This window comes from Melopsittacus undulatus, chromosome 3 (assembly GCF_012275295.1).
Source record: "Melopsittacus undulatus isolate bMelUnd1 chromosome 3, bMelUnd1.mat.Z, whole genome shotgun sequence".
Lineage (NCBI taxonomy): Eukaryota > Metazoa > Chordata > Aves > Psittaciformes > Psittaculidae > Melopsittacus > Melopsittacus undulatus.
In genome coordinates this window covers 79,677,720-79,703,035 of record NC_047529.1, presented here as the reverse complement: position 1 = coordinate 79,703,035, position 25,316 = coordinate 79,677,720, and the positions used below count along the sequence as shown (strand labels likewise).

General features: G+C 39.8%; 1 protein-coding gene across 1 annotated transcript in view; it reads left to right on the top strand.

Annotated features, from left to right (window-relative positions):
- The first annotated feature begins 22,057 nt into the window (after positions 1–22,057).
- The window catches only part of PLEKHG1 (pleckstrin homology and RhoGEF domain containing G1), a 136,595-nt gene continuing 133,336 nt past the window's right edge, over positions 22,058–25,316 (top strand). Inside the window, exon 1 of the mRNA XM_031049816.2 lies at positions 22,058–22,168. The gene's annotated coding sequence lies outside the window, so the exon portion shown is untranslated. The remainder of the gene's footprint in view (positions 22,169–25,316) is intronic.

The window sequence follows — 25,316 nt, the reverse complement described above, 5'->3', positions numbered from 1 at the left end:
TTAAATTCATCTTCATGAAAGGCAGTTAGAAAAAATGGGACATGACAATGTTTTAGTTCCTTCCTGACTCACAACTATGCAGAACACTAGAACTGTTACCCTAAAAAGATCAAGTCACCTCATGCTTTTGGCATTGCTCTTTTTCTCCAGTTGCTTATAACAACAGTTTCAGCATCAATGGTAGTCCTGTCCCTGCTGCATTTTATCACAGTACATGGAAAAAAATCTGGGATAGTTCAAGTATGTAAAAAAATTCATTTGGGGCCTGAGGAGAAGGAAGAGAGAAAGAAAATAGTTCAGATGATAGAAAATACTTGTGGTTTTGCAGTCAGTTTCAAACCAAAAATTTAGTTTTAGTGTAGATCTTACCTTTGTAAATTTGAAAATAGGGATGCTAAACTATTACTGAAGTAAGTATAGTATTTGAGATCATCAACTTTATATTTGATAATATATTAAGATATTTGATAAGTATATTGAGATAATAAAATTTAGTTTTGAGATCATCATTTATAGTAATATATTTTAACATACTATATTAATTCAAATTTTATTTTCATGTCTAGCTCCCATTAGCTGTAGCCTGCAACATCAGCGCCAACTTTTAAAGTCTTTGGGAAGTGGAATTCGCACTGATGTCAGTGGCTGTTCAGTTCAGTGCATGTAGGCAGTTGTTTGCATCTCACTTGTCTTTATAAACTGGGAAATTATTTTTTGGAGATGCAGTTTTTGTGAGGCAAATGATCCCTATTGACAGATCTGATTCCATATGAGTCTGATTCATAGTGATGTTGTACATGCCACTTCTGGCTTTCCAGTGCACTTACCAAAATCTGATTTTTAATTCTTAGTTGCGTTTTGACACAAAATTAGTTATATTTGTTTCAATTTTAAAAGAAACCCAAGGTGTTCATGTCTTTGAATGTGTTTACTGCATCAGCTGTGAAGTCATTTGATAGCAGTAGTGCTAGGGAGCATAGTAAAGTACCCAACAAAAATAAAAGAGTATTTCAAAAGATCAGAAGAGCTTTTTAAGCTCAAAAGCATCTATTTAATTCAAACCACACAGTGTGTGATTGTGACATCATTAGAATAAATATTCCAAATGAGCCATCCCTCACCCTACATATCAAAGGGCTGACATAATTTCTGCTTAGTGTATTGATAGTTTCTGGTATTCAGTACGGAGGTCAGACAAGTAAGCTGGGAAAGCAAATTTTGTTCCAAAACACCACACCAAGTCCCAGCATGAGATTTTTTATTTTCTTTGAATATAAGATCATAACAAGTGAACTTTTATTCTCTTCTGTCCACCTGTGTTTACTGTAGCCAGGGGACTTTTTGCTTTCCTACTGCTTTTTCTTTTATTTTAAAGATAAAATGAAAGCAGAAGAGAATATGGGAAAACTCCTAATAAGGCAGATTGGGCTATCCCACACTGCGGTAGCTTCCAAGGAGACTGTTGGTCTTTGGCCTGGCTAATTTTATACTGTATTTCCTACTTTAGGGTATGGCTCCTACAGCATCAATCTCATACTATAAATGTTGTGGAAAATAGCATTTGCATTGAAGTCAACGACAGCTGAGCACATGCACTGCAGAAAATAAACACAAGCATTGCTTTCATTGGCTCTTCCTTCCTCTATTATGTACACTAAACTTTTGCTGTTGTTTTTTTCCTCACAGAGATACCATGAATATCACTGGAAATTCTGTCTTCTAGCTCTTTGAAGACAGGACAGAAAATCAGCTTTTTATTTTTATGTTTTTAATAGTGGAAGAATACCAAGTCACTACTCTGAAACTTATTCCACTGTGAAAATAGTCCTGCTGAGAACATAGCATGGCTTTGTTTTGCCATTCCACAGAAAAATCAAGAAGCTGATGAGCAAATGGAAAAGCATGTTGACAAAACCCTTTTTGCTTATAATACCTTGCACATGTTTATGCCTAAAAACATTTGCACAGAATAGATGTTTTTTGTTGAGGTATGTACCAAACCAACCCATTCACTGAACAATACCTAACAGTAGAGCTAAATGCTGTCTGCTTTTTTCCCCAGTAGCAGCAGAATGCATCTGACAGTGCCTGTGGTGCTGTTTGCAAAGAAATATATGCAAATTTGGGCTCATACTGTTTGCCAGATACAGAATGTTTTCTTTATGGTAAGATAAGCTACTTTCAATTTTTAATACAATTTTCTGGCTTATTGGCCATAGAGATTTTCTGTTGTATTTGGAGGTGCTTCATCTTAAGCCCTGGAGAGGCTTTGCATTATTTCTAGAAGTCCTTCTGAGATATGTGAGTGTGTATAAAGCAGAGACATAAATTAATGCTATCTCTTTTTGTCTTCTCTGTATTTCTTCATCGATTGAAGAAACAATGGGGGAAAAGAGATTTGAGCATCCCTAGTTTTAGTAATATATTTCTCAGACCACTATTATTCATGCAGATTTGTATATACATGTGTTCATCATTGTGTGTATCAGACACAAAAACTCCAGCTGTCGTCTCAGATATAGACTGAGGGAGAGAGGAAAGAGAGTTGCTGTGTTCAATGTAGAATGAGTTCTTCACTGTTGAAATATTTTCTTTTAGGAAGTGGTAGAAGAAAGCAAAGAAAAGCAGAGGAGAAATAGAAAATTGGGCTTCAAGTCTGTCAGAAGGATTGCCTGTTTATCTAAGCGCTCATCTGCTGGAATACTCCCCTGGGATGTTAATTCATGTTTCTCCTCCTACTGAAGGGATTTGAGTCATAACTCCTCAGAGATGCTTTCCCCTCCTAATGTTTCAGAGATGAGAGTTCTTCCCAAGCTGTAGCTAACTCCTGGATCCTGCTTGCTTAAACTGCCCTCTTGGTGTGTGAGCAAGAGGTACCTGAGCATTTTCTTGAAAGTTAGAAATACATCTCTAAGGTGTCTCAAGCAGGGGAGGGAACTAGGCTGAGGTTGTATCTAGGAGGAAGGTTTGCATCCTCAGATCAGTTAATGTGCAGTAGCCTGCTACTGTAATATTCCCTGGCTGGTTTGCAGCTAGGTAAGTGTCGAATGGGAGACCTGGAATGCGAATCTAGAACAGTTTCTTCCTGCAGGAATTTACCACGTGAAAACATTTATTTGGTCTTGTATCTCTACACAACCTATAATTTAACAAAGCATGTGGGTTTATAATTATCTTTGAGACTTGTAGCCTATGTTCATCTTCAAATCAGATGCTTTTATAGACCCCAAAATGTTTGGCAATGGGAAATATGATTATTTAAGCCTGGTGTTCTGAGAAAACCAAGAAACTTTGCTTCATCCTCTCCTACTTTTGTTGCTATATTCAACAATATATTCAGTTGGCTCTACTGTCCATAGAATAAAACAAACCACAACTCTTTCTTAATTTTAGATGATTTCTGTAAGTTGCTCATGTAGAATTTGAACTCTTGAGTAGAATCCCAAGATGTTTATTTCAGTGTAGCAAATGATTCCTTAGCTTTATTTCAGTCTTCTTGTTTTGGCGGGTTTCCAACAAATGCATGGCACTCAGGTATGTAATTTTTAGATTGAACCTTGTGTGGCAGACTGTCCACCATCCCACAGAAACTGGCCCAGCATATGTGGGAGAACTTAGTATTCATTTCCTCATTATTTATTCTGTCTTCTGAATTCTTTTCTATATTTCAGTGCAATCTGTTTCTCATTGGCTCTTCTCTCTTTAGTAAGCATAAAGGATAACATGAAAAGGTCAAACTGAACTTTTGATTTCTTTTTTTTTTGAGGTCAAAATTAGGCAAAACGAATTTGCCCATCCTTAACCAAAAACATCTTTTTAATATCTACATTAATAGCACTGGGTCAGAAAATAGGCTAGAGAGGGTTTTCATCTGTAGAATGTATTATCAAGTGAAAGAAGCACAGTGAAATATGGAAATAAACAAGAGAAGCAAGAGGAGTTTCTTGTCTTTTTTTTTTTTTGGTAACTGTAGAATCAGCAGAGCCCAGAAAGGCCATAAAGACTCTGTTGTGTATTTCAATGAAGTTTTAGAGCCAGATAGTTACAAGATAAATTCATTCGCTATATACAGACTGTGGAGCAATGAACATATCATTCAATCAGATATGACTGAAATGTCAAGACCCTCATAAAGAAATAATTCATTCTTCTGGGTTATTGCATCAAGAGATTTATATTTTTTTTTAGTCCTATAAATATAGGCCAGGGAAGGAATTGACTTATTTATAGTTACCTTCTTTTTTTGTAGTGATAATGCTCACAATCCCTCCCATATGGCTGCAGAGCTCTTTAGCTAGGAAATACATGGAAATTATATGACCTGGGTCATCATAGTTGCTGCTAAAAAGAAGAAACCTGAAAGGGCCTGATCCAAAAGAAGATCCAAACTCAGTTCCGGTGCCCTGCGCTCTCATGTAATATTTACTGTTATTTCTTTTGACTGTAATGTTGATGTCCATTTAAGCACAGATGTTGTCACTGTAAACTCATAAACCCACCATCTTAGCAAGTCCCACACTACTTGACAATCCCATTAACCTGTCTCAGCCAATGGCCAGTATCAACAGTTTAGGGAAAAAGCTCAAGAAACAGAGTAATGATCCATTCCTCTTTCTTCTCTTCTAGGGATCAGTGCTGCAGGCATTTCCTCCACTTGATATTACATTAGGGCCATTGTTCAGTTATCCTTGATAGACCTTTCCACCACTGATTTGCCTAATCCCATTCTGAACCTGTTAATACTTTTTGCATCCAAACTTAATTTAGTGGTGAGTCATACAGCTCAATTTCTTGTTGTGTGGAAAACATCCTTTTGTTTTAATCTGTTTTTAAACCTGCCATTGGATAAAATAATTTGTTTATATGGTGAGAAATAATGAACAATTGTTCCTTATTCATCTTCTCTGTCCTAGTTATGATTTTATAAGCCTCCTCTCCCTGCCACACACACAAGCCATCCGGAGTGAAGAAAGCCAGACTGATTAGCCTTTGCATGGGCAGATGCTGAGCCATACTTAGTGTCATCCTTGTCCCACTTCAGCATACTCCTAGTTCTACTGTATCCTTTTAGAAGGAGAGTAATCAGAATTATACCAGGACACTTGTCAGATGTGAAAAATATGCAATGACTCCAAGACATAAAATAATATGTTTTGAAACTTGTCTGTAGACTGGATGAGTAACTAATTTGTGAGTTTGAATAGTTTTTCTGGGGTAGAAGTGAGTGGGATTTTTTCTTCTCTCTTTATAAATGAGTTCAAGCTGCTTTGTATTTGGACTATGCAAGCTAGAGCTTGTTCCAGAATAGGAATGTCCACTCTTATAGGCAAGCTGAAGCAGCTGTCCGTTTAAATTTTTTTCCTTATCCTATTATATATCCATTTTCATCCACTGGCAACCCCTCAATCTTAAACCTTTATGCATTTTTTTTTTTCACAGGAGCACTGTGTGAATTAATTACTGCACATTTTGGGTTGAAATTAGTCAGTGCCAGAATTCAGTTACTCTCAACAGTTGCTCCTTATCCACACATTGTGCATACTATAATTTTTCATTCCTCTGGGATACATTTCTCATATGGGCTGCACGTGTTTAATAAATTAAAATGTGTTGGAGGTTTTTTTATTCTGGGATATTTGTGTGGTCTGCAAACCACAAACACAAGTAGGAGTTTGAAAGGCTTCAGTAGAATATGGTCTGCTCTAGTAGAGTAGATGCAACTCTACCTAGATGTCAATGGACATCTAAGTAAGTACCTAAGTTGATAATAACTCTGGGTGTACTATTTAGGCAGTTAAGAGGTGAATTGCCTTCTAGAGTAGCCTCACTTTGTTGAAGCATGACTATTCTCCATAGTTTTAACTCAGTAGCAGACAACCATTGTCCATTCAGTCCTGTACACATCTGTAACAAAGCATAAATAAGCAAAATGGCAAAATGCACAGGTCTTTCTAGCAATTGAAAATTATAGGAAAACACTGCATCACTGGAATCAAAATTGTCATTGAACCAAATCTCTTTGTTAAACCCAATATCTGGTGTGCAGTTTCAGTTCACTTGAACGGTTTCTTCTGCAGCCTTGATGATTTGACTTTTGACTGGAAAGAGTTACAGATACTAAAATATAAGCTAGCAGAGCTTTTACTAGGTCCAAGTTGTTGCAAAACTGGAAGAGATCTAGTGGACAATGAGACAGGAGGGCCTCAAGGAACCTGTATTTGAGTTCTGATATTGCTGTCAATTTGTAGTATATATGTGGTTATTTTTTTACTTCTGATTTTAAGTGGTTTGCTCAGGTGTAATGTACTTGCACAAGAAAGTTTTTGTTGTGTATTTGTAGTCTAGCACAGTGCACTCCTCCTTCTCTCCTGGATGTCTAATAGTCAAATTCCCTACTGCAAACCAAGTAAGCCAGGAATTTCCTAAAGTTGTCTGCAGGACATCTTTACCAACTTTGTAATTTTAATGGAATTAGTAAAATCAAACTGTTAAGTGAAGTCAGTGGCAAGTGTCCTTTTTAGCAGCTGAGGGGAGGTTGACCCACTAGCCCAGCAGGAAATTACACTGCAGAAGAGCTGGTCAGTTTTCTTCTAGGTAGAGGCAGTATTCAGAAGAGTCCAGATGTCAAGTGTGTAGCAGGGCAGGGAACAAGAGAGGCCAGGGCAGGTGAGACATTCTATTTGTGGGCCACCATAGGACACCAGTTTTGCTTGGTTGCCCATGGAGCCACAGCTGAATAAACTATTAAATCATATCAAATTATGTCTAATAAAATATTCACATTCTATGGTTCTTATTCTATAAATTAATCTATGATTCTATGTGTCATGGAACTGGAGCCTAGAAGCTTACTGCTTTTACTAGAGGCTTTACTTCAAATATTCTGTCCCTGATATATCCCTATTAACAGTGACACAGAGCAGTAGATACATTTCACTAATGGAGCGATGACTGTCTTCTGTAAGGGAGGGAGAAGTGGTTTTTGGTATTCTAAGGTGCTGATCTTCACTTTACCCACAGACTTTGTTTTGCAGGCTCCATTCCATGTGATGAAGTCGAACTGATGGTTGGGTTAAAGTTTACTACTGGGGATTTCAATCTTGAAACTACAAGAGGAAAGGTCTCTGGATTTCATCATGATCTCTTTTGAAAATGTTTGAGCATGCCTACAAATAATTACTGTTCCATAATGCAGTGAAATCTTCCAACAAATACAGAAAGCTGTCTGCAGTACTGACACCATACAGATCTGTTTGCTTGTTTGCTTTTCTTGGTAAACCAGGAGTTTTGTTACAATAGGATGCGTATTTTGGCTTTTGGAATACAGCAAGGATCACAGGAAGTGATACGTGCTGACAAAAGGATTCTGAAGTTTTGTTAGGAGGAAACAATTTCAGAGTCTCCACTAGGAAAATTCCACTCATCTTGATACATGGTATTTTAACTATTATTTAAAAAGAATTACTTACATGTTATCAAGACTATGAATGTTTGTTTTAGAATAACTTTGTAATTCTTGTATTCAACCCTTGCTTGCACACAAAATTACCTGGATTTCACTGAATTAAAACCACTTCTGTAAATGTTCCTGAAAAAATATCTACTATATTTAACTTTGCTGTTGAGTTCTGTGTTCTTTCAACACACAAATCTTCTTCCACTATGTAACAGAAACATTGCTATTAACTGAAGCTTCAAAGGGATGATAATGATTTCCAAAGCATATAATGAGGATCCCTCTTTGTAGCACCTTCTAATAAGGAGAGGGTCTTTCTCAAACAGGCTTAATATATGTTTCTTGCTAATCTGTTTTTTCTTGAAGCAATTTAAAGATGAAGGACAAAGAACTGCTGAACACAGTGGTACAGAAGCTTCACTCTCATGGGTGAGCGATGGTCAGGAAGGCTGTCTCAGGGCTGGGATTTCCCATCCATGCTGCATACACTTGGCTGGGCCACTGACCATTGTTTCAAGTGGTATGCTGTGCTGGCTCCCACACAAGGTGATTTTTTTTCTATGTCCCATTTACAGTACATGCTCTTCTCAGAGTATCTGGACCATTGTGGCTTCCATGAATACAAGGGAAATTCCTGGCATATGCCAGGATCAAGAAAGTTAAAAGGCTCTCATTGAAAATGGGACTGAACTCTTGTTGAAGGCATGTGAACTATGAACCTGAGAGTCAGAATTACTACCTCCCTTACCTCCCATTGTAGGAAAAAATAGTGGTGTCTTGGTCTTCTGTGTGGTCTTTTCTCTAGAGCAGTATACATCTCATGCAGTTTTGTCATCATACTGTAAAAGTATGGAATGATCTATTTAACTTGATTAGTGAGCATAGCATCTGATATGGAGCCATTATTCCTTAGTTTTCCTTGTTTCTAAGTGTCTGATTTATCAAGGAAGCTGTATCAATCAAGGTACCCCCTTCTAACATTAGCTTTTAAAAAAATAAAGAAAAGAAATAAAGAAAAGAAATGGAAAAAAAGAGAAAAAAAAGAGGAAAAAATAGTTTGGGGCTGAGGTTTTTAGGTGAAAGGGTTATAAGAGCATTAACTTTTTTAGCCAATCTGCTCCTGTTAGAGCACTGGTTTTGTCTCTTTGCTTTTGGTATATTCTTTTCTGTACTCTAGGGAGAGAAACCTTTGAGACAGAAACAAAGAAGACAGTAGAATAATGGACAAACAGTCTAAAACCTTCAGCTTTAGGTATAATTGCTTCTTTAATCTCACCTCTAGTTACCTGTTCTCTCTGTCCTCTCATGTAGATAAACTCTTAGGAGTCACATGTGTCATCTAATTTTGGGATGTTGACAAAGAGGTCAAGTAGATAAAAGGTAATAAATTGATAAATACAATGGTTGACTGGTGAAGTTCAATTTACTGAACATTCTCCTCTCCTTATTTTAAAAATGACACTTCCATGGAACATAGAATTCTCCATACATAAAGGTAGGGCTGTCTCTTGACTTGTTTCCTACTTCCAGATTTCCTTTTTAACCATGGCAGGAAGATTGTGGTTGTGACAGGAGGAAGAGAGGAAACACAGAAAAACAGTTAGTAGCAGTAAGTTTTCTCATATTTAGAAATAGCCTCTGTGTGCAAAAACAATTGTCAGCAGCTTTCACTGATTTCAGTGATGGGTTTTGTTTTCTCAGACCTGACCACCCCCTGTTCACAGTCTTTTCGCATACATCAGTCATGAGTCTCAGTCTCTCAGCCATCCCCGTGCTGAGATGTCATTAATCATTCTGCACTTTGAAAACTGCTTATGGCTCTCTATGGTGGGCAAAGCCTAGGGAGCAGGGACCAGCTCTGTTTTGAGTTCAGTCCATTGTAAATACACTGAAGTTTTTACTCACATGCATAAGAGGAAGATAAGAAATTTAAATTCTCTCAAACTGTTTGTAGCAAGCTACTGTCATAACCATTCCAGAGAGATAAGTAGAAGAGAGTCAGGTCTGACATCCACTCTCCAGGAGTGGTCTGTACAGTATTATCTGTCTTCTGAAGACAGATGCAACTTTTTCATGAAGCTCGTGCTTTTTAACACCCATATAAGATAATATGCAGGCTCACCAGTGGGGAACAGGTAGTTCTCATATTAAAACACATAACAAGGAGTCAAGAGACCAGTACTCAGATCCCAGCTTGGCTATTACAAACACTGTGAAATTCAAAGGTACAATTTTCTGTCATTAAATCTCTTCTGTGGGTAGTGAAAGCTAAACAGGGATAAAGTCAGACAATGGAACAGTAAACTCATCCTAAGCCCACCCATGTTACAGTGTTCACCAGTGAGACTGCAACTGTACCATGGGATCCTGAACTGCAAGTCCCCTTACAGTTTAAAGGACACACATCCTTAAGAACAGTACCATTTCTTCACTTACTACATCAGACCAAAATGCTGTAGTCAGTGTCCAGATCAGTTATGCTTTTTTATATCCATTTTTTTAAAGGTTAGTGCTAAAAAAATCTAACATTTTGGCTTATTACATTCACATCATCTTTCTTCATTCAGGTGCATAAATGTAATTTGATGTGTCTGTTCATATTTTTTGATATTTTTGTTGGTAGAAGAATGCTTCTGTTTTCCACAGTTTTGTCCTGCATGAAAAACCATCCACGACTAAGCTGTGGCCATTACATGTAAAATGACAGAAAACAAAAGCTTCTTTCACACTGAGATGCAAAGTAGAGGTGAAAGGAAAGGTTTAGTTGCAGTAACCTTTGCTGCTTCAGCTGTCTGTGCTAATGAGGGTGAGATGTTTGAGAGCATCTGCTTTTGCTCTTTTACTGAGTGCATCGTTCTGCCTTCCTTTAGTGCTGGGAACTTGGTGGAAGGTTTGCTTTGTCTGCAGGGATTCTTTTTGCTTTCATCTGCAATCAAAAGACTGGTGTACCACACCCTAGCTCCCGATGAGAGCTGCTTTCCATCAGTGTAGCAGAGGAAAGGAAGGTGTGGAGTTCCTGAATGCCAGGTGGGAGAGAGGTGGGAGGGGTTATATCCAGCCTAACCTGGTCTGGTTTAAAGTTTGGACAATGCTGTAACTTTGACTAATGGATTGTTGTGCCCCAAATATTTCTTGGATGTCTATGTTACCATTTTCAATTGTGCTAACTTAAACAAACCAGCAATCAATTAACTAGAATTACAGTACAACCAAAACTGTAGGTTTAACAAAACCATTGCAAAGAAACTGGCTTTCAGCCCAGTATCTGCTAATGATGGGATATGAAACCGCCTATTGATTCTGCAGCCTTTGAATTCTTGTACAAAAGTAGAAACAATGCTAATTGCTTTTTGAACAGGGAAAAAAAATAAATTCACTATCTCCACTTAAAAAAGGCAATGTGCATTACTGAGCCAGTTCTTAGGAGGCTATCCAGACAGAAGGACTTTCAGCACATTAAGAAAACCTCAGGTTAGAGTTATACAAACTTTGAGCAATCATAAAAGAAAGGCAAGAATACCACTGCTCATTGCAGGGTTTTGGACTAGACGACCTTTGAAGGTTCTTTCTAGCCCAAACTATTCTATGATTCTATGAACACTAAATTAAACTATATTTGTATGCTCACCTGTCAAAATTTTGCACAAACTTTTTGTTATATTTTCAGCTTTCTATGTTTCATGTAGAAAGCTATTTGAAAAGATGAAAGATCTCTGCCAAGTTTCTGTGCTGGTGACTGGCAATTTATTGCTAATACTGTGATATTTAGAGCTTTTCATCTGGCCTCAGATGACAGAACCTTAAAATGTATGAAAATTTCAGCTTTGGCTTAAAAGTTTCTAGTATTCGTGGTCTTGGGGGAAAATGTGGAAACCTGGAACAAACACACACAAATGGCTTAAACAAGAAGACAAGCAACAGCAACTGAAAACAGTTTTCAGAAAGCTCTTCGTTTTAATTAATCCTCTGTTCTGGAGGAGCAGTTTCGTGGTTTTTCAATACGTGAGGGTTGCTAATATGGAAAGTGTGCAGTAATTGTAAAAGCAACAACCAGTCCAGCTTCATTCCCTGTGCAGAAACTGAGAGGGACAACAAGCCATAAATAGTGGTGTTACCACCCTTCTTTGCCTCAGTTAAGGAGTATTATTATTCTAAACACAAAACAAACTATTGCTTGGGCTCCAACTGAATATTTCAAAGCCTCATAAATCTGCCAGGTCAAAGCCAATTTTCATTGGAATTTTGGAATGAACTTCTTTTCTTGAGAGAAATATCCAGGGCTAATTTTAATTTCCTTCTACTACTTGTTTTAGCAGCATTGTCTAAAAACACATTGTTCTTCAAATGAAAGAATATGAATTTTCCTCTAATTAACCTCATTCTATATATGCCTGTAATTTAGCACTAGCCTACTGCAGCAAACACGCGCAGAGCATCTACAATGGGTGTATATCCCCCTTTAGACAGGAGCTGCTGAAAACTCTTCAAGCAGAGATTGATTTGGGGAGTGACTGCTCATTAATTAATTACTGATCTGCTGTAGGTACAAAAGCACTACCTAAGCTGTTTTCTGTTAAGATCCCAGCTAAGGTGGGAATATAGCCTTCATGGAACTGAGTCCTGGAAGGGGTCATGTTGGGTGGCAAATGGGTGGGATGCAGCACATGAGTATCTCCAGTGCTGCGTGATGCTCAGTGGCCTGGAGGATTCAGTGGCATGAAACAAAAGCAGAGATCAGTGCAAAGTTAGTATGAAGTAGGGAGGGGGTTGTGTGATAAAAGGTTTGGAAACAGCCCTCCCTGATGAATGCTGCTGGCTCAAACATATGAAGAGGAAGGTTTCTATTATTTGTTTCAATAAAAAGGAAAGTCCTTCCATGAGGGCTCAGCAGACAGCTGAGGCAATATTCAGGGAAGTCTATTCAAAAGGACGGATGTGTGTATGCATTCTCTCTCTGATTGCCCTTCTGAGAGTATTTTTTATATGCAACTTTTTCTGCTTTGGAGTTTCTTCCTACACGGAATGGCCAGTCTTCCAGAAAGGGACATGGGGCAGAACAGAAATTATGTATTTTCCCTCCCTTTTCTTAGCCTATTTCTATTCTGCTAGTACTTTCCTGCTATAACACTTAAGTCTCTTCCTTTGTGCCTTAAGCATCTTCTACACGAAAAAACAGCTTGCAGTATAACCAGCTTGCAGCACAGTGTTTTCTAGACTCAGTATTTTATCTTTGTAGTATGCTGTGCTATATGTTTGCTAGTATGCAAAAGAAACAAGATGGGTAATATAAGATAAAATCTGAGGTGTCTTTCTTTCTGGGGATGTTTATTTCATTTTCATGGTTACTTCTGAAATTCTGTTCTGCTCTTATGCAGAAAAATTTAGCCCAAGACATCAATTAATGCAGTGAGAAAATATCCATGATCAATCCGAGATCCCCACAAGGAACTCAGAAAATGAGAAATGTGGCAAAAGGGTAGGTTGTAGGGTGAGAGAGGTGGCTCAAGATATTTGTTGTTGCGGGACAATCCTCCTCTTTTTTAATGTCTGTTAGATCTTTTTCCCCAGACAGAAACAACTGACTTTAACAAGCATTGGCAGTGTTCAAGGCCAGGTTGTATGAAGCCTTGGGTGATATGTTTTAGTATGAGCTGTCCCTGCCCATGGCAGGGGGGTTGGAGCTAGATGCTCTTAAGGTCCTTTCCAACCCTAACTATTCTATGATTCTGTGATTTTTTTTTTTTTGGTGGAAGAATGTAGTAGCCCCATAGACTCAGCCAGTCAAAACACATGGTTCTGAGCCTAAAGAAATAGGTCATAAAAGTGGATTTTTTCTTTTTCATGAAAAAAAAAGTAGAAAAAGGGATTACTTTACATAGTTCAAGTGACGAAGGTGGAAAAGACAAATGTTCTGCCTCTAATGTGAATTTAAATAAAGATGTTAATTTGCTTGTTATCTATTGTCAAAAAAGACCTCATTCTGAGACACAGGCTGAAAAAATGTTCCTTTGTCCACAATGCACATCAGCTGTCTGGTAGACAAATATGGCTGTGACTCACTTTCTTCACACAAAGAAGCAAATAACAGTGTGGGTATCTACAGGTTTTGCTTTCTGGTATATCAATTTCATGTTGTAACAGTCCATAAGATTCAGAAAAATAATTCCAATATCTGCTGGCTATAACAACATGTTGTAGTTAAACCTTCACTCTGCATGTAAAACCCAAATTTACAGGCTTGCCAGTCTTGTTGAGCTTTTTCTTATTTTGTCAGCTCTGGGATTCTCTGTTTTGCCCTAGGCTGTCCCTGCACTTTTGGACTTCTTTCTCTACCAGGGTATCTCCTGGCCTTATTAATATACACTGCTATTAAGAGGAGCTCTGTTCCAGCAGTGTGCAGCACTGACACGGTTGTGTTTTGGGAAGCACAGCTGCAAGGACACTCCTCCAGGAGCAGGGAACCAGAGAGTTATTCAGTATCAAAGCAAATTTAGCCTCCAGACACAAACACTCTTGCTTTTGTGCCTAGATAAACTAAGAAGCCTTGTGCAACCTATAACAGTGTCTTGTAGGTGAAAAGAAATGTGAAGCTGGAGGGCTGTCGGAGCTTTTTCCAGCAGTATTTGTGCCAATAAAACACCTTGAAACTTCCTTAGCCTTTGCAAAGCTATCATAGGCTGAATTAGTCACAGCAGCAAATCTGTTCACCTGTAGAGGATCTTCACATTAGATATTTTTTCTATAAGCCACATGAGGTTTAACAGGAATTGCTTTACCTACTAGTAAAAGCTACAGATTTTTACAGTCCCTAGAACTTGGTTCTATGTTTTCCAAGACTTCGCAGAATGAAGGTGAGATCTTCTGGCTCCTAAGCCCTTTTCTCTTACCTTTTTTCCAGTTGCTGTTATTAACTGTTCTGTCTGTGCGAACAAGTCTGTGGTCCTTTCATAGAATCATAGAATCACAGAATAGTTAGGGTTGGAAAGGACCTTAAGATCATCAGTTTCCAGCCTCCTGCCATGGGCAGGGACAGCTCACACTGGAAGGCAGCAGAAGTCAGTGGGGCTTAGTAGTATTTCTCCCTTTTAGTGTCTCTCTTGAGATACTTCCCAGTGTGACTGTCTCTCCTATTTAGCCAGTCAGTCATGTGGTTATAATACCATCAAATAATTGAAAAAGAATACAATTCCATGGCATCATTTACAAATCCATCTCGAATGGTATTTTCAATCTGTTTAAAATTTGTGGACACCTGTAAAGTAAATCTAAATCTATGAAAGCAGTTATCTTTCAAGGTCTCCTAAAAGTATACCATAGATTGAAGACCACTGATGGAGTAAAAAAAAAAAAACACCTTTCCAGTTAAAATTTAAACTGCTTTTACTCAAAGGTTCAGAGCACACTCAACACCACTTATATTGTAAATTCTGTGGTGTAGGAATCACCTTTTCATTGTCTACAAGTGCTGCATTCAGTGCATTAGTGACTGTGCCTTATGAGCATTATTGCAGTATAAGTAATAAATGCAATGTTGTCTGAGGGTGTGCCTTATGAGCATTATTGCAGTATAAGTAATAAATGCAATGTTATCTGAAGGCCTTCAGAAATATCACTCTGGATGGAAGTTTCTAATCACTGGATTTGGAATATTTGGAAATTATTACCATTAGTTACCCAGAATCAGGTTGTGCTTCATGATGGTTGTAAACTAGAGGTAAACGTCACAGCTGACGGAATTTGTGTGGTTGCGCCCTAACTTGTACAGAGGAGATGCCGAGACTGAAAGGAAACTTGGGAGTTTCATGGAGCACAATTACAATTGTTTATTCAATTATTAGCCAGTCCTGAAATGACTCACAACACAGCTGCTTAGATTTACAGGCAGTTAACAGATGTGTTGGCTTTTTTGTTCAAAGTGGTGCAGTGGGACACTGTCCTGTGCCAACAACTATCACAAAGTTGAAGATTTGAGGAAATGGAACAGACTTTTGTCTCTTTCTTGCATCAGTTGCTTTGTCTGTGGTTAGGAAAAAGATACTCTGAAGGTGATTTTATCTGCCATATCTCAAGATAGCCCAGTAATCTAGTAAATATTAAGTAAAAATTGAGCATTGTTGTCTCTGGGACACATGGCAAACTCTGGGAGTGTCTGATCTGCTATTTGCAAAGACTCCAACTTTTGATGTGACTTTATTTGGTAACTCTTGCATCTGTAATAATATGACAGTGTGCTGGCTGCTTGAGTGGTGGAATTCTTGCAAAATGTTGAAAACTGATACTCAGTTATGCCTCAGAACATTCAAATTTCATGCTCTTTCAAATAGATAATTGCTTTTCGCCCAGGGATAGATTAACCAATATAGGCCATGTCATATAAACAATTGTTTACGAGATGCTACAATACATTACCTTTTCTAAATGGTGTTGTTTCTAGTTGTAATTTTGGGTTACTCTGTACCAGCCTTCTATGCTAACCTACATTAAATAAAAGGAATTAATTTCATCATAACAAAGCACTGATCATATCACTTTAGGGTTTTTTGTTGTTGTTGGGGTTTTGGGACTGGGGTTTTTGGTGGTGGGTTTTTTTTTTTCACTTTCTTGTTCTATTTTTCTTCCTTATGACATTATCTCACTGAAGTGTCTCTTCACTCAACCTACCATGTCTGAGGCTGAGATAACTTCTTCCTCCCTTCTGTACTTCACATTTTCACTTTGCTATGTGAATCTGTTGAAGAATCAAAAGCATCTACCTGTACTGTAGGTAGCAAGATACTTAAAAAATATAAGAGATTCTCTATCTTTTTGTCAGTGACAGGTCTTCATTTTAGAGCTTATATCCTTCTGTTGAGTAGGTACGAACTGAGGTCAACACAAGTTCCTATTTGGGCGTTAACAGCCTTAATAGTTACAACTTCTGATAAAGCTTTGGAACTTCCTTTTCCACTGCCTTGTCTGCACTCATGTAGATATGTGCAGAATGAAACCAGAGCAGGTTTGTTAAATCTTTGTTCTGACTTGATAGCATCTGATATATCACTTTTCCCTGACCAGTCTGCAGTGGCTGAGTATGAGCTGCTCAGTGCAATTTAAATTTGCCTGAGGGCTGTGATGAATTATGCCTGCTGCCCATGACCCGGTTTACTTCTGACACTGCCAGAGTTTACTAAGAGACAGGAAAGTCTTTCCTCCAGTCAGCTTTTTGCTGCACTAGTAGCTTAGGACAGCATGGGATGCAGCTTTGATGAGGATTGGGATGACTGAATGGTGGCACAGCAGTTGTCTGATTGGGAATTCGTGCTGCATTAGACAGGGATACAGCAAAGCAGATTACAGCTCCCAGCTCTCTCTTGCAAATATGCCCCTCGGGATCATCTCAATCCATGCCTCGGGATCATCTCAATCTCATCCTGCTCTTGCAAGTCATCTCCCCTGGGGTCATCGCTCTCTGATGACAGCGAGCCAGACTAAATGCAGGGAAGAATCTTGGGCCAGTTGTGTTTGAGAAAAAAACTCCAGAGACCAGCTGGTGATACTGGAGCAGTTAGCCAGGGGCTGAAGTTAGTTTATTGCCTAAAAAAACCCCATGGTTATTACTCATTACTCAGATGGTAGTTTATAACAATTAGTGTAATTATTGTGGAGCATTGTGCTTTAAAAGGCACAGCTGAAAGCAGAGAACCGCAAGATATTCATGTAAGTAGTAAAAGTTCTTTTAATAACCTAGATGAGCTAGCAGAAACCAGTGGTTATATGTTTGAAGGAGTTTCCTTTAAGTTGAAGTGTATTACTGTAATCATCTGAGCAACCTGTATTAGCAATGCTGAAAAGTAATTCTTAGTTGCTGCTTAAAGCAGTTAAAGTGTACTCTTCATTGTCTCTTAAGTCCTTAGATTTGATCCTCTTTTTCTGTGCATGTAGACTCACCACAAAGCACAAAACAAACAAAAAAACCCTACTTTTTAAAGGGCATGATTTTGCAACCCCCAGATCAAATACACAAACCAAAAGCCTTCTTTTAATATGTCTTAATACTCTTTATGTGAATAATCAATTTAAGCTAAAAAGAGACAGCTGAAACTAGCTGAGAAAAAGAGAAACCAGCACCTCCTGTGTGCCCAGTAAGCCTTTGTGGTGTTTGAGCAACTGAACAGAGAACAAGGAACAGTTGGGATCCTGCTCTAGCTTTAATTTCAGTGCTTTTCAATGTCAATCATCAAAGAGATGTAAGGATTCTAGAGGAGTTGCAATGGTTCATTCTTACCTGGTGGCTTTGATATAACGAGTATAAAACCTAAGGGTGACTCTCTTCTATGTGGGGGTGGTTGAAGGCTGTCCTTGTATGCAAGGTTGAAATTAACTCTTAGTTCTAGCACCATAACCTAAAACATTCTAAAGATTTCACTGGGGAAACAACCCCTTGTAAGACTGAAACATGTTTTTTGTTTGCAAGGATCTAAATGCAAATATTTTCAGCCACAAGCTGGTAGAAAATTATTTCGGAGGAGAATTAATGGGAAATGTAAAAGAATATTATTTACCAAAATGCTTAAGAAAATATAATGAAGTGGAGGTTGTGCTTAAAGACCAAGACTTGTAAGGAATTTGGGACCTGAGCTGACAACGTAATTGTGCTAGCTTTTGAATTTACCAGAAGTCTATTTTGTGAAGACTGCATCTGGTCTGTGTGCTTTTTTTATGAAATACAGTTGTATTCATGGAGGATCCAAGCAGTGCTGCTATGTGGAAAAGCAAGGATGTTTATTTCTGCATGGAAATGTTCCCAGACAAAGAAGGAATCAAATCCTCCCTCTAGAAAGATTAAGTTCAGTCAGTTCCTTCTGTACAATATCTTCTTCTTATGTTGACAGTCTTCATTCTTGTAACCCCTAATCTTGTTCCCATTCTTTATGTGCACCCTTTGTTTCCCAAGGCAAGTGGCATGCAAAGTCACCTTGTATTTAAAGTTGTTGCAATTAAACTTTGCAGTAAGGTTTGGAGTAAGATGTTTTGAATTTTGTGGTTAAAAGTTTTAATGACCATTTTTGTCAAAACTTAAATATGCTTCCAATTTTTTTCACACGTGCATTAACTTGGAGGTAATTGAATACCTGCAGGACTCAGGCGTAAAGTAGGTATGATAGCATTTTATTTGATATTAATGATCTTACTGGAACAGGTAATTAATGCAATGATCGTGTACTCCTTGGCACTAGTTTACATGAAAGAGTATGTTCTATTAAACAGGGGCATAGCTCTAAAAAAACCACTTATTAATATTGCTTTGCAAAGCAAATGAGTGTAGCTGTGGCTGCCAACTAAATTGTATCGTAGGTGGAATAATAAATTTGGATGCTAGGAAAGGATAACACAGCAGATTTGGGTTTTGGTTTGTTTTGTTTCTTTTTATTTAGGCTGACTGGGGAGTGCCCAGCTTAAGATCACATCCATTTTCCCTGCCTTGCACCCTGTGGCAGCTTCTTGCTTCTATATATCACCCTGGTTCCCAGTAAATTAAATCTCAGATGTGCTTTTTTGTCTTTTAAGTGTTTGGGGAGTGACTTTAGATATATCAGTTTTCTGCTTTTTTAGGGACAGGGTTTTTTTCCCTTTGAATTCTAACTCAGAAGAGATAAAGTTATGCTTCTCTTTGAGTGAATGCTGCAAATGTCAGCAAAACTGAAGTAACACAGATTTCCCTGCATTTAAAAGTGTTGCTTATAGTTTTGCTGAGTCACAGCCAAAATGAGAAAAAACATTAGCACAATGACTGATGCAATTCAGTCCTAGTGATATAAGGAAATGTTATGGCATTTGACATCACATGTATATGTACAAAACTATTAGTAGACTAGTTGATATAAGCTGACTTGTTAGAAGAAAGGAAAATAATGTTAGATTACAGATTCCCAACTGTAATAAGCAAACCACTTTCAAGTGGTGTATGAAGGCAAATTCTGACCACTGGTGTGGAAGATACCAACTCATTAGTGGTGCAAGTTCCTGGCTGCGTGGGCAGCAGGAGGGACAGAAGTGAGGAGCTGATGGATGGAGTTGGATCCCACCTGATGTGTGAGGGGAAGGCAGAGACCCTACTGTGTGAGGGTATGAGAGATGTGAGAGCGAGTAGAAAAAGATGGTGCCAAAAAGGATGGAGGTGGAGGGAGCACAGGCTTGTCTCTTGCCTGTGTAAAAGAGTGCTACTGAGCCAGCTTTTGGGGAACCCTCACAACACCCGGTGCTCTTGTCTGTGCCACCAGCCTTCTGGTGCACAGGCAAAAGGTTGGCCTGCCTGCAGTCTCCTTTGTCACCCATGCCCTTTTACCAGCAGTCACCTTGATTACCTTTGGAGATAAGAGTTCCCACGGTATGTCCATCTATCTAATTCCTCCAAAAATGGGTGGTTCTTCAGACCTACTGTTTTATATCACAGTGTTGTAAAATTTGACCTTTAAACTTCTATCATTCTTTCTGCAACAATGACCATACTTGATCAGTCAGTCAACTTAAAACTGGAGGTATTCGGTTAGTCCACTGGAGCACTATTTTTAGCATGAGCAAACAGAAACCAGACTGGCTCATGATCAGGCCTTTGGGGAAAGGGAGGTAGGGATGTAGAGAGAGGAAGAGACTTCTCCTCTTGAAGATTTTTCCTGTTAGTCACAGCACTGAGGAAAAATGAACTCCATATGGAACAGATCATGTCAGGCCATTAAAATATATTTGCAGAGACTGTACAGTTTCTTTAAAGAATTTGGTATACTCTGTGGTTTGGGGGTTTTGTTCTTATATTTCCCATTTGGGGATGTGCATGCATTTTCATGTGTTTTAATTTGGCTTGAGTTAAATGCATCAACCAGTAGTTTGTTATATTATCAGATTTGAAAGATCTATTCATAAAAGAAAAGCATTCCCTGATTCCCCCAATGGAAAAGAGTTATAAATGCTTCTCTCCAAGTAGTTTCATTAGGCTTTTGCTGCCTCTTTTTGGTTTTAATTGGTGTACAAACAAAGGCCATATTTGTGTCCCCAGCACAAGGCCAAAGTGTGGTGGGCTGAGGCAAGGATGATCCTGAACTCAGACATGGAGTAGCTATGCAGTGCAGGAGATTGTGACCAGTGGGCTGGGTTTAGTGCAGCTGCTAGCCACATCTAAAATCAGTTGCCTTTTTCTCATTTGTCCTGTTGAGCAACTTTGTAGAGTGCCATTCCAGAGTATTAACTATGGAGTTCAGCCTTCTGTGATCTGCCTTTAGGCAGATAGGACAGTGGTGGTTCTAAAGGAAGGAGGCGTGGAGGGAGGTTTGCCCCTTGATGATAACTGTACTCTAATTCTGCAATATGTATAAATGTTATGCATAAGAATGGCTGTCATTAAAACTCTTGAGGTTCATTTTTCACTTGAGTTGAGAATCTAATGTAGTCCCACGTATTAAATGCAAACCTTTGGTTTGAAATGTGACCACAATTCACTGATAAATGTGTTCATCTCTTAAAATTCAGCAGTGGTCTGAAACATACTCGGTATGCATGTTGGGCATGCACACTGAAGAGTTCTGGGCTTTTGAATTAATGATACAGAAACAGACCCTGCCAGAGCTTGCTCTTCTTTTTTTCTTGAAGTATTCCAGTGAGAACAAGTAAGATGAGGGCAAACACTGAAACTTCCTGCTTTTCTGAATTACTGCTGTAATTACTTGTTTTGACATCTTAAAACTTGACTGAGTCTAACCTCCCAAATTTCCTCATATTCCACGTGCTGTATGTTAGCACGAGTAGAGGGAGAAACTAGGTTAGAGAACAAAAGCTATGGAGCTTTACTGAATGTGGAGTATGGAGCAAAGTTCCACAGGAAGCCGAGGGTTTTGTTAGGGCTCAGAAGAAAAAGGACCACTGAATGTGTGCAAAGAATTCAGGCTTTATTTCAGCAGTTTTTGTCTTTTGTATCTCACACAATATTAAAAAAAATAAATGAAAAAGTAACTTTAAACTCACCTTTCCAAAGAAGATGGCCAGGCAGACTGCCAGGAGGCAGGTGTACTCTCTAAAACCTCTTTGAATTTACTTCTACGGACTGTGTTTCAGGGCTGACTTTGCATTTTGGTCATTTGGGTTTACAGAAACTCTCACCGTTTAATACCGATGCTGTGCGTTAGATCATGGAATTTAAACCCTATGCCCATCTGCGAGGCGGGGATGGGGCTCTCGGCCGGGTGGAGAGGCGGCAGCAGCGGTAGGGCAGGGGAGCCGAGTGCTCGCTCCCGGCATGAGAACAGTAGCTGATTTATGTTTTATTATTACTTTTTTCTGTCTTTCTTTTCCTCTCTTCTTCTTCCCGGGGCTGTAATCCGACTGCTCTCTTTGGCTCGGCTCCAGAGGCAAGTCCGAGTGGTTAATGTCTCTTCCCCCCCCCTTCGCAGCCTTCAAGGGAGGAGGAGGGGGAGAAGAAGGGGAAGGGGAGCGGAGCGGAGCCGAGTCAACTGCAGCCCGGGGCCGGGCCGGGCCGGGCCGGGCCTCCCTGGGGAGGGGCTGAGGCAGCGGCTCGGCTGCGGGAACTGCATGGAGGAGGGGAGTTTCACAGACTCCCCTGCCCCGCCGGGAGGAGGAGGAGGAAGTTTGGAGATTAAGCCGCTGCTCGGAGCTCGAGCTCACGGAGAGAAGCCGGGGCGAGGCCACGGGCGCTGCGAGAGGGGCTCCCGGTGCTGCCGCTGAGTAAGTTACGGGTCGGAGGGGAGAGGGATAGCCTCCCGCACCCTGCGCCTGGATTTTAAACGGGAGGAGCAGCGTGTGTGCGAGCTCAGAGGACGGGGAGAGGTGGCGGCTGCTGCCGCCGCCTGTGAGCGCTGGGGCTTTGTTCGTGCGGGGCTCATCGCGAAGGGGGCGGTGGCTGCCGGCTTGGCCCGGGCCGGTCGGTGCGGTACCCGGTGCTCTGCAGCAGCCTGAAACCGCCCTGGCGCTGCGGTGCTGGGCACGGCGGCCCCAGCTCCCCGCCCCAGGGGGTCTGAAGGGGAGCGGGCGTTCTGTGTCCGCAGCCTTTGTGCGAGCCCCGCTCGTCTCCCAGCTTCTCCTGTGGCAGCAGGCGCCGGGCTCTGGCAGCGGTCGCCCGCCGCTCGCTTTGCCCAAGGCAGAGCTTTGTGTCCGGCCGGCTGGAGGAGAGAAGGGCTTAACTGAGGTGCGAGGATTTTCGGGAAGGAAAGAGTTGTTCCTGTTAACATATGATAAAACCGCGCGGTGTTCCAGGCTTTGTGCAGATGCTTTAGCAAACCTGTCTACTGGGAAACTCTGTTCCAAAAAAGCTTCGCTTTTTGGTGTATTACAGTATCACTAATAGGATTGGGATAAGTGCAGGCTTAAAGAGGGTTTAAAATATGATTAAAGTTGTCGTTAAGTGCCAGGAACGTTTATCCTAAGGAGGGAAGAAGAGGGAGATGCTATGGGACAGAGCAGTGTCCTGTGGGACCCTAGAAGTGTCCTGCTGTCCTGTGGGACCCTGAGTGCACCTCTCCATCTTTTGCCCTTGCCTCTTCCCCGCTTTGTGTGTTCCAGGTCCCAGTCCTTGTCCCTCTTGCTGAACAAGATGCCCGTCAGAGTTCATCTGTTGCTTAGCCTAGACAGACGAGGAGCACTAATTTCCTTCTTTCTTCACCAGCCACAGTGCTCCAAGTATGAGGGAAAAGGACCTGAAGCAAACTTAGCTGTACAGTCAGCTGGCTTCTAATACGGTCTCTCTTTAGTTGGCTGTTTTCGCCTTTAATAATTAATTGGCACACTCAGAAAGAGCTGTGTCCTTGCTTTTTTCTTTTAATGTTTGCTGGTACTTCAGCAATCTAATAATGCTGCCCAGAGAGCCTGATGACTTATAGGTGTTTTGAAAGCTGTGTAATAAGAGCCTACTAATAGTCTTCTTTTGCTACTGTTTCATTCTTGGAGGGAGCAATCTTTCCTGCTGGAGAGTTGCGGTTCAAATTTCCACAAGCGTTTGTTGCCCGTGCCTCTAGCTAAATTTGTAAAGGAATCCTGTTAGCTTGTACAAAGCTAAATCTGGCTGCAGCAACTCCTGGCTGTGCAATTCACTGTGGTTGGCAAGGCACAATGTATGGCTTCCTTGAGATTTATTTTTAAATGCTTTTTTTTTCTTTCTTTTTTTTTCTTGGTGTGTGTGGCACGTAGCTGTCATAATTTTGGGAGCTCTCTTTACCACTGTGTGGATGCTTTGAGATGAAACCATAAGAGTTATGCTAAGGTTAGAAAATGTATTAATAGGGTGCTTGTCTTGAAAACATGAGATGGCAGTTTGAGATTGGCCTCTTAATGAATATTGGTATTGTTCTCAAGTCCGTGCAGATGCTTAGCCATTAAACTTTGACTTTCTGCTTCTCCTCTGTTCTTGGTTGGCAAACTGGAAAAGATGCAGAGCACTCTAAAAGGTTCAGTTTTAAATGTGTTAACTTGCAGGAATGCTGGCTATTCCTCACAGAGGTAGAGAGCCCTAGGTAAACAACATCAATCTGTGGCCATACAACTGAATGCATCCATGCAAAGACACATTATGCTTAAAATTCTAGGTGCCAATGTGTAATTTTGCTTGTTTTGCTCATGATTTTCAAAAATGAAAAAGAAGAAAATATAAGTTTGTAGTCCAGTTGGTTGATAACATCTTGCAAAGACAGCATTGACTTGATTTTTAAGTAGGGGTGCATGTCAAGAATGCACAGCTTTGGAAATCTTCAAGTAGGGAAATTAGTTTGTTGGCAGCTCTCAAGATTTCGGGACATCTGCTAATGTGTTCTCCTTCTTCCTTGGGCAGGATGTGAGAATACAAGTTAACTGTCCAAAGGCATACTTTGGGCCTAAAATGGTTCATTGCAAGCCCTTGGTCTAAACTGGTCCCAGGAGAAAATGTTTTGAGCTTACCGAGCAATTGGTACCTTCCTCTGCAATGTGTTGTTTGGGATGTTTTCATTTGGTGGTGCTTTTATTTGTCTGGGTGTTTTTATGGGCTTGTGTTTTGTGTATTGTTATTTTATTTTACTTTAAACCTTTGTTCTGACCTAAAAGGCTAAAGCTAGAAGGGAAGTGAAAATATCTTCTTGCTTGTTTAATAAGTAATTTAGGTAAGTCAGTTTGTGGTACTTTTTGCTGCTGTTATTTGCATAGGTTGGTGTGGTTGAACCTTTCACTGATGCAATTTTTCATGTGGCACCAGTATTAGTATTTTTGCTAAGTCATTTGGAACAGTGTGCATGTTTGAAAGCTTCCTGTGCATTTGTTTGGGTTGCCATATACCTGCCATCCTCTGCCTTTCCCATGCATGCAATTTCTTGGCTCCAATTCAGGAAAGGCTTTTTAAAGCCCAGCTCGCTAGATAGGGCTGTAGCAATTGCTGAAGGCACATACTTGAACTTGTGCTTTATTATCTTTGACTATAAACTCTGCAGTGCAAAGCCGATCTGGTCTCTGCAACCATGTAACACGAACAGAACTGTTACTGTGATTGTGGCTTCTATCATTTTACCTTACTGAAAAGATTATTGGTACCAGGGATAGCCAAAGCTCTGTGATAGCATCACCCATGCAACTTTTAGCCTTTGAAATCAACCCAAAGACAGGGCTAACAAGAAACCAGTTACAAAATCTGCTGTTATTTTGAAGAATAGTTCCACAGATTAGCCGGAGATACTGCTATTAGAAAAGAAGTCTTTGAACAGAGGTATGATATTTAAAATTTAAGTGTGTCCTTTGTAATAGTATTTTAAAAAGACCAACCCACACCAAAGCAATTCCTAGGTAATATTACTACAGATTACATGTACTCGGAATAGACAGGGTTTTTTTTTGTTTACCTCTTAATTATGTTTTT